Source organism: Arachis stenosperma, chromosome 6 (assembly GCF_014773155.1).
Source record: "Arachis stenosperma cultivar V10309 chromosome 6, arast.V10309.gnm1.PFL2, whole genome shotgun sequence".
Classification (NCBI taxonomy): Eukaryota; Viridiplantae; Streptophyta; class Magnoliopsida; order Fabales; family Fabaceae; genus Arachis; species Arachis stenosperma.
In genome coordinates this window covers 27,103,435-27,119,645 of record NC_080382.1, presented here as the reverse complement: position 1 = coordinate 27,119,645, position 16,211 = coordinate 27,103,435, and the positions used below count along the sequence as shown (strand labels likewise).

General features: G+C 39.0%; 2 non-coding genes across 2 annotated transcripts; one reads left to right on the top strand and one right to left on the bottom strand.

Moving 5' to 3' along the window:
• Positions 1 to 108: 108 nt before the first annotated feature.
• LOC130937836 (small nucleolar RNA R71) lies at positions 109 to 216 on the top strand. Its single transcript, XR_009069032.1, has one exon. It is a non-coding gene; the product is annotated as a small nucleolar RNA R71 (small nucleolar RNA).
• A 14,360-nt stretch (positions 217 to 14,576) lies between these two features.
• LOC130937226 (small nucleolar RNA R71) lies at positions 14,577 to 14,684 on the bottom strand. Its single transcript, XR_009068453.1, has one exon. It is a non-coding gene; the product is annotated as a small nucleolar RNA R71 (small nucleolar RNA).
• Positions 14,685 to 16,211: the final 1,527 nt, after the last annotated feature.

Sequence of the window (16,211 nt, the reverse complement as noted above, 5' to 3'; positions counted from 1 at the left end):
TGCAGGCGTCTTCTTCAGATGAAGAGATCCTCCAGCAGAGCTATCCAAAGACATCTTGGATAGTTCAGACAGACCATCATAGAAAATACCTATGATGCTCCATTCAGAAAGCATGTCAGAAGGACATTTTCTGATTAATTGTTTGTATCTTTCCCAAGCTTCATAGAGGGATTCTCCTTCCTTCTGTCTGAAGGTTTGGACTTCCACTCTAAGCTTACTCAATTTTTGAGGTGGAAAGAACTTTGCCAAGAAGGCATTGACTAGCTTTTCCCAAGAGTTCAGGCTGTCTTTAGGTTGTAAGTCCAACCATGTCCTAGCTCTGTCTCTTACAGCAAAAGGGAATAGCATAAGTCTGTAGACCTCAGGGTCAACCCCATTAGTCTTGACAGTGTCACAGATTTGCAAGAATTCAGCTAAAAACTGATGAGGATCTTCCAATGGAAGTCCATGGAACTTGCAATTCTGTTGCATTAGAGAAACTAATTGAGGCTTAAGCTCAAAGTTGTTTGCTCCAATGGCAGGGATAGAGATGCTTCTCCCATAGAAGTCGGGAGTAGGTGCAGTAAAGTCACCCAGCACCTTCCTTGCATTGTTGGCATTGTTGTTATTTTCGGCTGCCATGGGTTCTTCTTCTTTGAAGATTTCTGTCAGGTCCTCTATAGAGAGTTGTGCCTTAGCTTCTCTTAGCTTTCGCTTCAAGGTCCTTTCAGGTTCAGAGTCAGCTTCAACAAGAATGCCTTTGTCTTTGTTCCTGCTCATATGAAAGAGAAGAGAACAAGAAAGTATGGAATCCTCTATGTCACAGTATAGAGATTCCTTGAGGTGTCAGAGGAACAGAAAAATAGAAGAAAGAGGTAGAAGAAGTCGAACTTAGTGAGATAGAGTTCGAATTGTGCATTGAGGAGGAGTGGTACTCCATAAATAGAAGGATGTGAGAAGAGAGGAAGAAATTTTCGAAAATTAGGTAAAAGATTTTAAAAACATTTTGAAAAACTTGAATTGATTTTCGAAAACTAAGAATGGAGAAGAAATCAAGTAATTTTAGAAAAAGATTTTGAAATTAGAATTTAAAAAGATATGATTGAAAACTATTTTGAAAAAGATGTGATTAAAAAGATATGATTGAAAAGTTATGCTTTTAAAGAGATATGATTGAAAAGATATGATTTGAAAACAATTTTAAAAAAATTTGATTTTTAAAAATTAATGACTTGCCTAACAAGAAAAGATATGATTCAGACATTAAACCTTTCTCAACAGAAAAGGCAACATACTTAAAATGTTGAATCAAATCATTAATTGATAGTAAGTATCTTTGAAAAAGGAAAGAAATTGATTTTGAAAAAGGTTTGATTGAAAAGATATGATTTGAAAAAGATTTGATTTTGAAAAACTTTGAAAACTTGAAAAAAAATTGATTTGAAAACAAAATCCTCCCTCTTGTGCCATCCTGGCGTTAAACGCCCAGAATGGTGTACATTCTGGCGTTTAACGCCCAATGCACTACCTTTTTGGGCGTTAAACGCCCAACCAGGCACCCTAGCTGGCGTTTAAATGCCAGTCTGTCCTTCTTCACTGGGCGTTTTGAACGCCCAGCTTTTTCTGTGTAATTCCTCTGCTGCATGTTCTGAATCTTCAGTTCCCTGTACTATTGACTTGAAAATAGAACCAAGATCAATTAAACAATGCATGCAATACACCAAACTTAAAATTAGACACTAGACTCAAACAAGAAACATAAAATATTTTTGGTTTTTATGATTTTGAAAAATTTTTTTTGTGGTTTTTCGAAAATTATATGAAAATAGAAAATAAAGGTTTCAGAATTCTTAATTAGAATTCCAGGAATCATTGCAATGCTAGTCTAAGACTCCGGTCCAGGAATTAGACATGGCTTCACAGCCAGCCAAGCTTTCAAAGAAAGCTTCGGTCCAAAACACTAGACATGGCCAATGGCCAGCCAAGCCTTAGCAGATCATTGCTCCAGTAGCAAGATTGATAGAAATCAACAAGCTCTTGTGATGATAAGTTGAAACCTCGGTCCAATAAGATTAGACATGGCTTCACAGCCAGCCAGACTTCAACAGATCATCATGAAACTCTAGAACTCATTCTTAAGAACTCTGAAAAAAAAATACCTAATCTAAGCAACAAGATGAACCGTCAGTTGTCCATACACGAAACAATCCCCGGCAACGGCGCCAAAAACTTGGTGTGCGAAATTGTGATCACTACTTTTCACAACTCAAATAATCCCTAGTAATGGCCCCAAAAACTTGGTGCTCAATACCATGGCATAAACACAACTTTGCACAACTAACCAGCAAGTGCACTGGGTCGTCCAAGTAATAAACCTTACGCGAGTAAGGGTCGATCCCACGGAGATTGTTGGTATGAAGCAAGCTATGGTCACCTTGTAAATCTTAGTCAGGCAGACTCAAATGGATATAGATGATATATGACTAAAACATAAAGATAAAGATAGAGATACTTATGTATATCATTGGTGAGAGCTTCAGATAAGCGTATGAAGGTGCTTGTCCCTTCCGTCTCTCTGCTTTCCTACTGTCTTTATCCAATCCTTCTTACTCCTTTTCATGGCAAGCTGTATGCAAGGGTTTCACCGTTGTCAGTGGCTACCTCCCATCCTCTCAGTGGAAATGTTCAACGCACCCTGTCACGGCACGGCTATCCAGCTGTCGGTTCTCGATCGGGCCGGAATAGAATCCAGTGATTCTTTTGCGTCTGTCACTAACGCCCCGCCCTCAGGAGTTTGAAGCTCATCACAGTCATTCAATCATTAAATCCTACTCAGAATACCACAGACAAGGTTTAGACCTTCCGGATTCTCTTGAATGCCGCCATCAGTTCTAGCTTATACCACGAAGATTCCGGTTAAAGAATCCAAGAGATAAACATTAGAGCCTTGTTTGCTTGTAGAACAGAAGTGGTTGTCAGTCACTTGTTCATAAGTGAGAATGATGATGAGCGTCACATAATCATCACATTCATCAAGTTCTTGAGTGCGAATGAATATCTTGGAATAAGAACAAGCGGAATTGAATAGAAGAACAATAGTAATTGCATTAATACTCGAGGTACAGCAGAGCTCCACACCTTAATCTATGGTGTGTAGAAACTCCACCGTTGAAAATACATAAGAACAAGAGTGATCATTGGTTTCGGCCCCAGAGAGGGAACCAGAAAAACCAAGATCTGATCTAAGAACTAGATGTCCAAAGATGAAAATACAATAGTAAAAGGTCCTATTTATAGAGAACTAGTAGCCTAGGGTGTACAGAGATAAGTAAATGACATAAAAATCCACTTCTGGGCCCACTTGGTGTGTGCTTGGGCTGAGCAATGAAGCATTTTTCGTGTAGAAACTCTTCTTGGAGTTAAACGCCAGCTTTTATGCCAGTTTGGGCGTTTAACTCCCATTTTGGTGCCAGTTTCGGCGTTTAACGCTGGGAATTCTGAGGGTGACTTTGAACGCCGGTTTGGGCCATCAAATCTTGGGCAAAGTATGAACTATCATATATTGCTGGAAAGCCCAGGATGTCTACTTTCCAACGCCATTGAGAGAGCGCCAATTGGGCTTCTGTAGCTCCAGAAAATCCACTTCGAGTGCAGGGAGGTCAGAATCCAACAGCATCTGCAGTCCTTTTCAGTCTCTGAATCAGATTTTTGCTCAGGTCCCTCAATTTCAGCCAGAAAATACCTGAAATCACAGAAAAACACACAAACTCATAGTAAAGTCCAGAAAAGTAAATTTTAACTAAAAACTAATAAAAATATACTAAAAACTCAACCAAATATACTAAAAACATACTAAAAACAATGCCAAAAAGCGTACAAATTATCCGCTCATCAAGCACAAAATCAGGAAGAAAAATGTAAAACATGCGAATTCTATGAATAAGTGTGAGAATAATGGATAAAATCCACTTAATTAAGCACAAGATATACCACGAAATAGCGGTGCATCAAATCTCCCCACACTTAAACATTAGCATGTCCTCATGCTAAGCTCAAGAGAAGCTATAAAGAGTGAAGGCGAAATGGTAGGATATGTATGAAATGCAACCTATCTGTATGAATGCAGCTAAATGCAAAAAATGATTCTACCTACTTGGTGAAAAGTAAATAAACCTTTCAAGAACAAATATGAACTGGATTTCACTAATTCAACTCATAAAAATGAAGTACAAATAGACTTGCAGAAGAAAATAGCTCATGAAAGCTGGGAACAAAGAATCGAGCATCGAACCCTCACTGGAAGTGTATACACTCTAATCGCTCAAGTGTTTAAGGTTCGATTCTCTCAATTCACTACTAATCTTGCTTTCTAAGGCTTGCTCTTCTTCTACCAATCAACAAAGAATTAATGCATAGATACACATATCAAGAGGTCTTTTAAGGGTTGTAATGGGGTTAGGGTCAAGGTAGGATTGTATTTGGTCAAGTGGACTAAAATCTGAATCCTTAATTAACCTAAACTTCCCACCTAACTTAAGACAATCCATGTAATTACAATGCAAGATCTAACTGCCCATTAACTATGTTTACCACACATTCATGCATCCCAAATTGAGTACAACTTTCATGCATTGATATTATTACTTAACTTGGGGCATTTTGTCCCCTTTTCATTATTTGCTTTTTTTCTTTTCTTTTTCTCATATTTTTTTCTATTTCTCTTTTTTTTTCTTTTGTTTTTCTCAATACATATGATTAAAGTATTGCGTGCATAAATATGTGCTTAACATTCTTGTTCATATTCTCTCAAGACTACACAACACCCAATTCTCAAACCAAATGTTTTCAAACCCAACTTTTCCACACTTAAATTATGAACACTCTCACTAGTCTAAGCTAACTAAGGATTCAAATTAAGTACATTATTATTTTTCACTTAGAGTTAGTGATGTGCTAAACTAAAAAACAAAGGGATAAAATAGGCTCAACTTTGGTTTGCAAAGGATAATGAAAAGGGAAGGCCATATGGGTATGTGAGCTAAGTGAAGCAAGGCCTCAATCATATAAGTATATGCATACATTAAACCATGGAAATATAGAATCAAGCAAGATATAGATCATAATTTTAGAGAGAACAACACACACCAAAACAAAATATTGGTTGATAAAATGCAACCAATCAAATAGGCTCAAAATCTCACTAGTTTTGTGTGTTCAAGCTCTAAACCATGTTCCAAAATCAATTTCTTCAAGCAAGTTTAACAAAATTTTAATTCAAATTAGTGAAATGCTATAAAAAGGTTTCTTGAAAAAGAAGTTATTACTTCAACCAAGTAGTGGTAAAATATGCACAAAATGTAACAAACATGCTATCAAACATGTAAATGCAACAATGAACTAACAAAGAAAATCCCACATTAGTGTTGAGAAGGAACTAACTAACCTGCGGAAGTCGGTATCGACCTCCCCACACTTAAAGATTGCACCATCCTCGGTGCATGCCGAGATACGCAAGTGGACGGGTTGCTCCAACTGATGCTTTCTCTCCAAAGAGTGTGCAGTAAACTTGTTTATTGCTCCAGTTAGAAACTTTTTCTTTTCCCTCTTGGTGGCCATCCTGAAAGAAGAGAAAAAGAAAGGGAAAGAACCACAAGCAAAGATATGAAAAGAGATAAAACATATGTGGGCTAGTGCCAAATAAAAAGGTTCTCAACTATATGGTAGCTACAACATGTAAGTGAGAAAATAATAGAAGCACAGGGCATGTCAACTAAATAGTAAACAAGTCAAGAAGCACCCAAAATAATGCAAGATATATGCAGCAGTTGAGTACAAATATTTTAACACCAATGTGATAAAATAGGAAATTAGAAAAGAAGATAAAAATATGAACAAAATTAAAATGCAATGAAAGAATGTATGCAAATGCAACATGTAAAAGAGAATGAAAGAGAATAAGGATGAGAAGGAAGGAGAAGAAAGTAAGAAAGGAAGAGGAAAGAAGAAAAGAAGCAAAGAGAGAAGAAAGAAATGAAAAATAGGACGCGATGCGCGCGCCCCGGTCACGCGTGCTCGTGAAAACAGAAACAGCCATGAGACGCGTAAGCGTCCTCCACGCGTACGCGTGGATGGCCAAAAATGCACACTGACGCATGAGCGTCGGTCACGCGTACGCGTGATTACTCACGTGCTAAACACACGCTTCCAGCACAGTGGCAACCCAACTCTCTGTCCAATAACCATATTACGCCAATTTGCATCCCATGCGTACGCGTCGCTGACGCTTACGCGTGGATTGGCAAAATTTCAGGTGACGCGTACGCGTGGGTCACGGGTACGCATGGCTGGCTTGTGCGCCCAACATCCCTCCGGCACAGTTCCGGCGTAACTCTCTGTTCAATTCTATAGAGAGCGAAATTCACATCGACGCGTACGTATGGGTCACGCGTACGCGTCACATCCCTCTTCTTTTTCTTCTTTTTAAGCAAAATGCAGGTGATGATGCAGAATTTATGAATTAACACTGATAAAAAATAAAATAAAATAAAACTAAGAATAAAAAGGGAACGATCATACCATGGTGGGTTGTCTCCCACCTAGCACTTTTAGTTATTGTCCTTAAGTTGGCATTTGGCGAGCTCCTTGTTATGGTGGCTTGTGCTTGAACTCATCCTGAAACTTCCACCAATGCTTGGACTTCCAATACACGTCATCATTCTCTAGTGAACTTGCCAAGCCTTGAGGGAGTTCTTCACAAGCTTTGAGCTCCTAAAGTCGATCCTCTTGTATGCCGGGATCCCAAATCCGATTTCTACACCCGTCTTGAAGTGGATCATCATTGTTCCTACCGGGTGGCAAGTAGTATGAATTCTCAATGCAATACCAAATGCTTCTCTTAGATCCAACCAATTGTTCACTAGTCCCACCCTTGCATCTAGCTCTTGAAACATCGACCTTGATGAGTCTTGATTTGCAACTCCAACCACTAAACATCCTTCTCTTACGCTTAATGCCACAAAACTTCCTAAGTTGACAATCGGTTTCAAGAATACCATATTCATGCGGAACGGTAAGGCGAATAAAGACAAGCCTTACCCACTCAAATGAAGGAGTAGATGGCAACCTAGGTGGAGAAGTCTCCAACGTTCTTGACAGAGTGTACTCAACTCTCGTCCACCATTTCCTAAGGATTTTCGCTTCTACATCATTCTCAGACTCAATCGGAGAAGAGTCTTCATATTCAAGGAGTTCATTTTCGGATGTAGAGTTATCACTAGGAGGACTTGATGCATGATCCTCATCACGAAGGGAACTTGCTTCTTGGTCTATCCCATCCAAGTCTTCATAGGGAATATGCCATGGAGGTTATGCACTAGCCTTCTTGACATCAATTTCAACCTGCTTGGAGGAATACTCTACAACTCTAGATTCCCATGGAGGTTCAGCTTCTCCTAAGTCTTCAACCACTTCTTCCTCTTCAACTATTACGGCTTTCTCCACTTGTTCCAATACAAAGCCACATTCCTCACTTTCCACCAAAGTTTCTAGTGTCTCCTTCATGCTATACTCTTCATTAGATTCTTCATATGTAGCTATGGGAGGTCCTTGAGTGTCCGAAAATTGGGAAGCTAATCGACTTATTAACTGACCCAAGACGGCCGCAAAATTTAGCACATTCTCCTGGAACTCTTGTGTCGTCCCTTGCATCTCTCTTTCCTCTGGAAGAAGAACATTTGTAGTATCATCCATGGGAGATCGGGATGGATAAGAGGGTTCATTATTTGGGAGGGGAGGTTTATGATATGAGGGTGGTCCATCATAATAAGAATGTGGCAGTTCAACACTCTGCATCTTGTCCACTTGTTGCACAACACACTTTAATTCCTTGTTCTCCAGTTGAGATTCTTTAGCTATGGAAGCTTCGTGTGTTTTTCGGCTTACCACTTGCTCCAATTGATGAACGGCTGCTTGAAATTGATCCAGTGTGTCCTTGAGATGATCCCGTGACTCTTGTTCCTCTTGGATAACATAATTAGGATCATAAAGCTCTTGGATTGATGGATATGGACATGGTGTATATGGGGGTGGTGGTTCTTGGGAGTAATTGGGTTGAAATTGGGGTGGTTCTATGTATAGTTCATATGGTGATTGGTATGGTAGATATGGGTTAGGATCATATGAGGGTGTTTGGTGGTAAGGGACTTGTGAGTATGGTGGTTCAAAGCTATGTTGAGGAGGGGGTTCATAGGCATATGGAGGTGCTTGTTGGTAACTACAAGGGGGTCCACCATATCTATCGTCTTGGTACGCACCCCGGAATGGCTCTTGACCAACGTAATTTGGTAGAGGTTGGTTATCACGAAGAGGTCCACCATAACTATTGTCTTGGTATGCATTATAGAATGGTTGTTGGTCATAGTGCATTGGAGGGGGTTGTTGCCAAGAGGGTTGATCAAATCTTTGTGGCTCCTCCCATCTTTGATTGTCCCAACCTTGATGCATATTTTTATTGTAGCCTCCATTCCCTACAACATAATTTGAACTAAACTCAAAGTCAAAGGGGTGAAAGTTCATGGTAGCTAAAGAAAATAAAAACAAAAACTATTAAAAATAAGCAACCAAGTCCTAAAACTAACAAAAACTAGCAAACAAGCAAAAAGTAAATATTTATAATAACTAATAATAAGGTACACGTTTGCAACTCCCCGTCAACGGTGTCATTTTGAAGAACGGATTCTTGCGTGGTCTAGAATTTCACAAATAAGTTCTCATTGCAAGTATAGCTTCTAAACCAACAAAGAATCCTTTCATACAAAAGTTTGGTTGTCACAAGTAACAAACCCAATAAAAATAAACCAAAGTATTCAAACCTCGGGTTGTCTCTCAAGAAATTGCAGGGAGGTGTGTTACTATTGGTTATGGGTTTTTCTGAGAAGTTTTAGAGTGAGGAATGATAAAATAATTAATTATAAATTAAAGCAATGGAAATTAACAAGAGGTTTTATGTAATTAAATTAAAAAGCCTTGACTAGGAGAAGATTACTCGGAAGTTCTATCCTTGTTGAGTTTTCCAAGATTAATTAGTAATAGGTTATTGTTTCTACTTAGTTAACCCTTACCGAATAAAGGAAGGTCAAGTAGGGAGCCAACTTCTATTCACAAGTCCTAATCCTCTCCCTTGGAAAGGATTAGCGTTAGTAACTAGAGAGCTAGCCAACAATAAACCCAATTACAATTTAACTCTTGAGTCTTCCAACTCAAGGATCTCCAAATATTAATCTAACTCCAAAGTCAAGTTGAGAGCCTACTCCATTGACATGGATGCCATTTTCATAAACTCATAAAAGAAGTAAAAAGAGAATATGGTAATTGAAATTAAATGGAAACAATTAAACAAATAATAAAATTAAATGGAATAATACTTCTTGCCTTATTAAATCCTAAAAACAATCCAATTGTAATTCTGAACAGAAATTAAGGATATAAAAGAGTAAGGAAAAAAGGAAACGAACTAGACTGATAAAGACTTCGAGTAACTCTGTCAATATCCAACTCAAAAGCATAAAATTAGGAATCCTAAATCCTAGAGAGAGGAGAGAGCCTCCCTCTCTAGAAACTATATCTAAAACCTAAAATTATGTGAATGAAAAGTGTTCGAATGATTCCTCCACTCTGCAGCCTCTAATCTGTGTTTTCTGGGATGAGAACTGGGTCAAAAACAGCCCAGAAATCGCTAGGGGCAAATTCTGATACGCTGATTTTTTGTAGATGCAACGGGTGCGCATCGCTTATCTACAGGGCAACCATAGCAAATTATATATCATTTTGAAGCCTCAGATGTTAGATTTCCAACGCAACTGAAACAGCCTCATTTGGACCTCTGTTGCTCAAGTTATGATCGATTGAATATGAAGAGGTCAGGTTGGACAGCTTAGTAATTCCTTCAACTTCTTGTATTCCTTCCACTTTTGCATGCTTTCTTTCTATCCTCTAAGCCATTCCTTCCCTATAAATCCTAAAATCACTTAACACACATATCAAGGCATAGAATGGTAATAAGAGAAGATTAAAATTAGCAAATTTAAGGGCAAAGAAACATGTTTTCAATCATAGCACAAAATCAAGAAGAAAAATGTAAAACATGTGAATTCTATGAATAAATGTGAGAATAGTGGATAAAATCCACTCAATTAAGCACAAGATGTACTACAAAATAGTGGTGCATCAGTATACAGAGGGATTATGATGAGCAAAAATTTAAGGATGGTGGTTAAAACATAGAAAATTATGCATGCAAAATTTTGAAACCAAATTTTTAAATTCAAAATTCTATGATGGAGAATGCCACTAAGGCGCCTGGCTTGCACCTTTGGCGCCAGGCTCAAAAGGAGCCTTAAACATTGACGTTGAGCTCCCAAAGTAAGCGTTGAACGCTGGCCCTTTATGCCATGAAGGTTCCAGGCTTCATAAGATGGCGCTGGGTTCCTGCTCCCCCTGGGAGTTCCCTTTGATTGGGTGCTGGGCTTCTTCATTTGGCGCTGGGTGCCAGTGGTGCGGAATTTTCAGATCTACAAACTAAACGGCAAGTGCACTGGGTCGTACCAAGTAATACCTCAAGTGAGTGAGGGTCAATCCCACGAGAATTGATGGACTAAGCAACTATGGTCGAATGATTCCTTAGTCAGGCAAGCAGAAAGTGATGTTTTGAGTTTCAAAAGCATTAAACAGTAACTCAAAGAGAGAGAAAGCAAACACTGAGAATGGTGTGAAATCTGTGAGAGAAAATAGTTAAGGTTTCAAAGATGTTTACTTTTTCAAATTAAGTTTTCTTACCAACTATTTTAATCATGCAAGATTCATTTCATGGCAAACTGTCAATGACTAAACTATAATGTCTTAGTGATTTAGTCTCCTATAACCTAGTTAATCACAGATGAGCGGATAATTTGTACGCTTTTTGGCATTGTTTTTAGTATGTTTTTAGTATGATCTAGTTAGTTTTTAGCATATTTTTATTAGTTCTTAGTTAAAATTTACTTTTCTGGACTTTACTATGAGTTTGTGTGTTTTTCTGTGATTTCAGGTATTTTCTGGCTGAAATTGAGGGACCTGAGCAAAAATCTGATCCAGAGACTGAAAAGGATTGCAGATGCTGTTGGATTCTGACCTCCCTGCACTCGAAGTGGATTTTCTGGAGCTACAAAAGCCCAATTGGCGCGCTCTCAACGGCGTTGGAAAGTAGACATCCTGGGCTTTCCAGCAATATATGATAGTCTATACTTTGCCCAAGATTTGATGGCCCAAATCGGCGTTCAAAGTCACCTTCAGAATTCCCAGCGTTAAACGCCGGAACTGGCACCTAAATGGGAGTTAAACGCCCAAACTGGCATGAAAGCTGGCGTTTAACTCCAAGAAGAGTCTCTACACGAAAATGCTTCATTGCTCAGCCCAAGCACACACCAAGTGGGCCCGGAAGTGGATTTTTATGTCATTTACTCATCTCTGTACACCCTAGGCTACTAGTTTTCTATATATAGGACCTTTTACTATTGTATTTTAATCTTTCAATCTTAGATCTTTTGATCATGTTTTTATGATTGAACCCACTTTGGGAGGCTGGCCTCACAGCCATGCCTAGACCTTGTTCTTATGTATTTTCAACCGTGGAGTTTCTACACACCATAGATTAAGGTGTGGAGCTCTGCTGTACCTCGAGTATTAATGCAATTACTATTGTTCTTCTATTCAATTCCGCTTGTTCCTTGTCCAAGATATCACTTGTTCTTCAACTTGATGAATGTGATGATCTGTGACACTCATCATCATTCTCACTCATGAACAAAGTGACTGACAACCACTCTTGTTCTACAAGCATACGAGGCTCTAGTGTTTATCTCTTGGATTCCTGATACACGATGCATGGTTGATCGCCTGACAACCGAGTGCTCGCCTGACAAACGAGCCAGCCATTCTGTGAGATCAGAGTCTTCGTGGTATAGGCAAGAACTGATGGCGGCATTCAAGAGAATCCGGAAGGTCTAACCTTGTCTGTGGTATTCTGAGTAGGATTCAATGATTGAATGACTGTGACGTGCTTCAAACTCCTAGCAGGCGGGGCGTTAGTGACAGACGCAAAAGAATCAATGGATTCTATTCCGGCCTGACCGAGAACCGACAGATGGATAGCCGTGCCGTGACAGGGTGCGTTGAACATTTCCACTGAGAGGATGGGAGGTAGCCACTGACAACGGTGAAACCCTTGCATAAGCTTGCCATGGAAAGGAGTAAGAAGGATTGGATGAAGACAGTAGGAAAGCAGAGAGACGGAAGGGAAGGCATCTTCATACGCTTATCTGAAGCTCTCACCAATGATATACATAAGTATCTCTATCTTTATTTTTATGTTTTATTCATATATCATCTATACCCATTTGAGTCTGCCTGACTGAGATTTACAAGGTGACCATAGCTTGCTTCATACCAACAATTTCCGTGGGATCGACCCTTACTCACGTAAGGTATTACTTGGACGACCCAATGCACTTGCTGGTTAGTTGTGCAAAGTTGTATAGTGATCATAATTTCGCGCACCAAGTTTTTGGCGCCGTTGCCGGGGATTGTTTTGAGTATGGACAACTGACGGTTCATCTTGTTGCTTAGATTAGGTATTTTTCTTCAGAGTTCTTGAGAATGAATTCTAGTGTTTCATGATGATCTGTTGAAATCTGGCTGGCTGAGAAGCCATGTCTAATCTTATTGGACCGAGGTTTCAATCTATCATCACAAGAGCTTGTTAATTTCTATCAATCCTGCTATTGGAGCAATGATCTGCTAAGGCTTGGCTGGCCATTGGCCATGTCTAGTGTTTTGGACCGAAGCTTTCTTTGAAAGCTTGGCTGGCTGTGAAGCCATGTCTAATTCCTGGACCGGAGTCTTAGACTAACATTGCAATGATTCCTGGAATCCAAATTGAGAATTCTGAAACCTTTATTTTTTATTTCCATATAATTTTCGAAAAAAGCACAAAAAAATTATAAAAATCATAAAAACCAAAAATATTTTATGTTTCTTGTTTGAGTCTAGTGTCTAATTTTAAGTTTGGTGTCTTGCATGCATTGTTTATTTGATCTTGGTTCTATTTTCAAGTCAATAGTACAGGGAACTAAAGATTCAGAACATGCAGCAGAGGAATTACACAGAAAAAGCTGGGCGTTCAAAACGCCCAGTGAAGAAGGACAGACTGGCGTTTAAACGCCAGCCAGGGTGCCTGGTTGGGCGTTTAACGCCCAAAAAGGTAGTGCATTGGGCGTTAAACGCCAGAATGTGCACCATTCTAGGCGTTTAACGCCAGGATGGCACAAGGGGGAGGATTTTGTTTTCAAAATCAATTTTTTTCAAGTTTTCAAAGTTTTTCAAAATCAAATCTTTTTCAAATCATATCTTTTCAATCAAATGTTTTCAAAATCAATTTCTTTCCTTTTTCAAAGATACTTGCTAACAATTAATGATTTGATTGAACATTTCAAGTATGTTGCCTTTTCTGTTGAGAGAGGTTTAATGTTTGAATCATATCTTTTCTTGTTAGGCAAGTCATTAATTTTTAAAATCAAATATTTTTAAAATTGTTTTCAAAATCATATCTTTTCAATCATATCTTTTTAAAACCATAACTTTTTAAAACCATAACTTTTCAATCATATCTTTTTAATCACATCTTTTTCAAAATAGTTTTCAAATCATATCTTTTTTATTTCTAATTTCAAAAATCTTTTTCAAAAATTTCTTGATCTCTTTCTCACTCTTGATTTTCGAAAATTAATTAAATTTTTTTAAAAAAAAATGTTTTCAAAATATTTCACTTGATTTTCAAAAATTTCTTCCTCTCTTCCCACATCCTTCTATTTATGGAGTATCACTCCTTCTCAATGCACAATTCGAACTCTATCTAATTAAGTTCGAATTCTCTACCTCTTCTTTCTATTTTTCTGTTCTTCTGACACCTCAAGGAATCTCTATACTGTGACATAGAGGATTCCATATTTTCTTGTTCTCTTCTCTTTCACATGAGCAGGAGCAAAGACAAAAGCATTATTGTTGAAGCTGACCCTGAACCTGAAAGGACCTTGAAGCGAAAGCTAAGAGAAGCTAAGGCACAACTCTCTGTAGAGGACCTAACCGAATTCTTCAAAGAAGAAGAACACATGGCAGCCAAAAACAACAACAATGCAAGGAAGGTGCTGGGTGACTTTACTGCACCTACTCCCGACTTCTATGGGAGAAGCATCTCTATCCCTGCCATTGGAGCAAACAACTTTGAGCTTAAGCCTCAATTAGTTTCTCTAATGCAACAGAATTGCAAGTTCCATGGACTTCCATTGGAAGATCCTCATCAGTTCTTAGCTGAATTCTTGCAAATCTGTGACACTGTCAAGACTAATGGGGTTGACCCTGAGGTCTACAGACTTATGCTATTCCCTTTTGCTGTAAGAGACAGAGCTAGGACATGGTTGGACTCACAACCTAAAGAAAGCCTGGACTCATGGGAAAAGCTAGTCAATGCCTTCTTGGCAAAGTTTTTTCCACCTCAAAAATTGAGTAAGCTTAGAGTGGAAGTCCAAACCTTCAGACAGAAGGATGGAGAATCCCTCTATGAAGCTTGGGAAAGATACAAACAATTAATCAGAAAATGTCCTTCTGACATGCTTTCTGAATGGAGCATCATAGGTATTTTCTATGATGGTCTCTCTGAACTATCCAAGATGTCTTTGGATAGCTCTGCTGGAGGATCTCTTCATCTGAAGAAGACGCCTACAGAGGCTCAAGAGCTAATTGAAATGGTTGCAAATAACCAATTTATGTACACTTCTGAAAGGAATCCTGTGAACAATGGGACAAATCAGAAGAAAGGAGTTTTTGAGATTGATACTCTGAATGCCATTTTGGCTCAGAACAAGATATTGACTCAACAAGTCAATTTGATTTCTCAAAGTCTGTCTGGAATGCAAAATGCACCAAGCAGTACTAAGGATGCTTCATCTGAAGAAGAAGCCTATGATCCTGAGAACCCTTCAATGGAAGAGGTGAATTACCTAGGAGAACCCTATGGAAACACCTATAATTCTTCATGGAGAAATCATCCAAATTTCTCATGGAAGAATCAAGAGAGACCTCAACAAGGTTTCAATAACAATAATGGTGGAAGAAACAGGTTTAGCAATGGCAAGCCTTTTCCATCATCTTCTCAGCAACAGACAGAGAATTCTAAGCAGAACCCCTCTGACTTAGCAACCATGGTCTCTAATCTAATCAAAACCACTCAAAGTTTCATGACTGAAACAAGATCCTCCATTAGGAATTTGGAGGCACAAGTGGGACAGCTGAGCAAGAAAGTTACTGAACTCCCTCCAAGTACTCTTCCAAGCAATACAGAAGAAAATCCAAAAGGAGAGTGCAAGGCCATCAACATGGCCGAATTTGGAGAGGAGGGAGAGGAAGTGAACGCCACTGAGGAAAACCTCAATGGGCGTGCACTGACCTCCAAAGAGTTCCCTAATGAGGAACCATGGGAATCTGAGGCTCAAAATGAGACCATAGAGATTCCATTGGACTTACTTCTGCCTTTCATGAGCTCTGATGAGTATTCTTCCTCTGAAGAGGATGAGTATGTCACTGAAGAGCAAGTTGCTAAATATCTTGGAGCAATCATGAAGCTAAATGACAAGTTATTTGGAAATGAGACTTGGGAGGATAAACTTCCTTTGCTCACCAAAGAACTGGATGACTTGTCTAGGCAGAAATTGCCTCAAAAGAGACAAGATCCTGGGAAGTTTTCAATACCTTGTACCATAGGCACCATGACCTTCAAGAAGGCTCTGTGTGACTTAGGGTCAAGTGTAAACCTCATGCCTCTCTCTGTAATGGAGAAGCTAGGGATCTTTGAGGTACAAGCTGCAAAAATCTCACTAGAGATGGCAGACAATTCAAAGAAACAAGCTTATGGACTTGTAGAGGATGTTCTGGTGAAGATTGAAGACCATTACATCCCTGCTGGTTTCATAGTCCTAGAGACTGGGAAGTGCATGGATGAGTCTATCATCCTTAGCAGACCCTTCCTAGCCACAGCAAAGGCTGTGATTGATGTTGATAGAGGTGAACTGATCATTCAAGTGAATGAAGAATCCTTTGTGTTTAAGGCTCAAGGATATCCCTCTGTCACCATGGAGAGGAAGCAT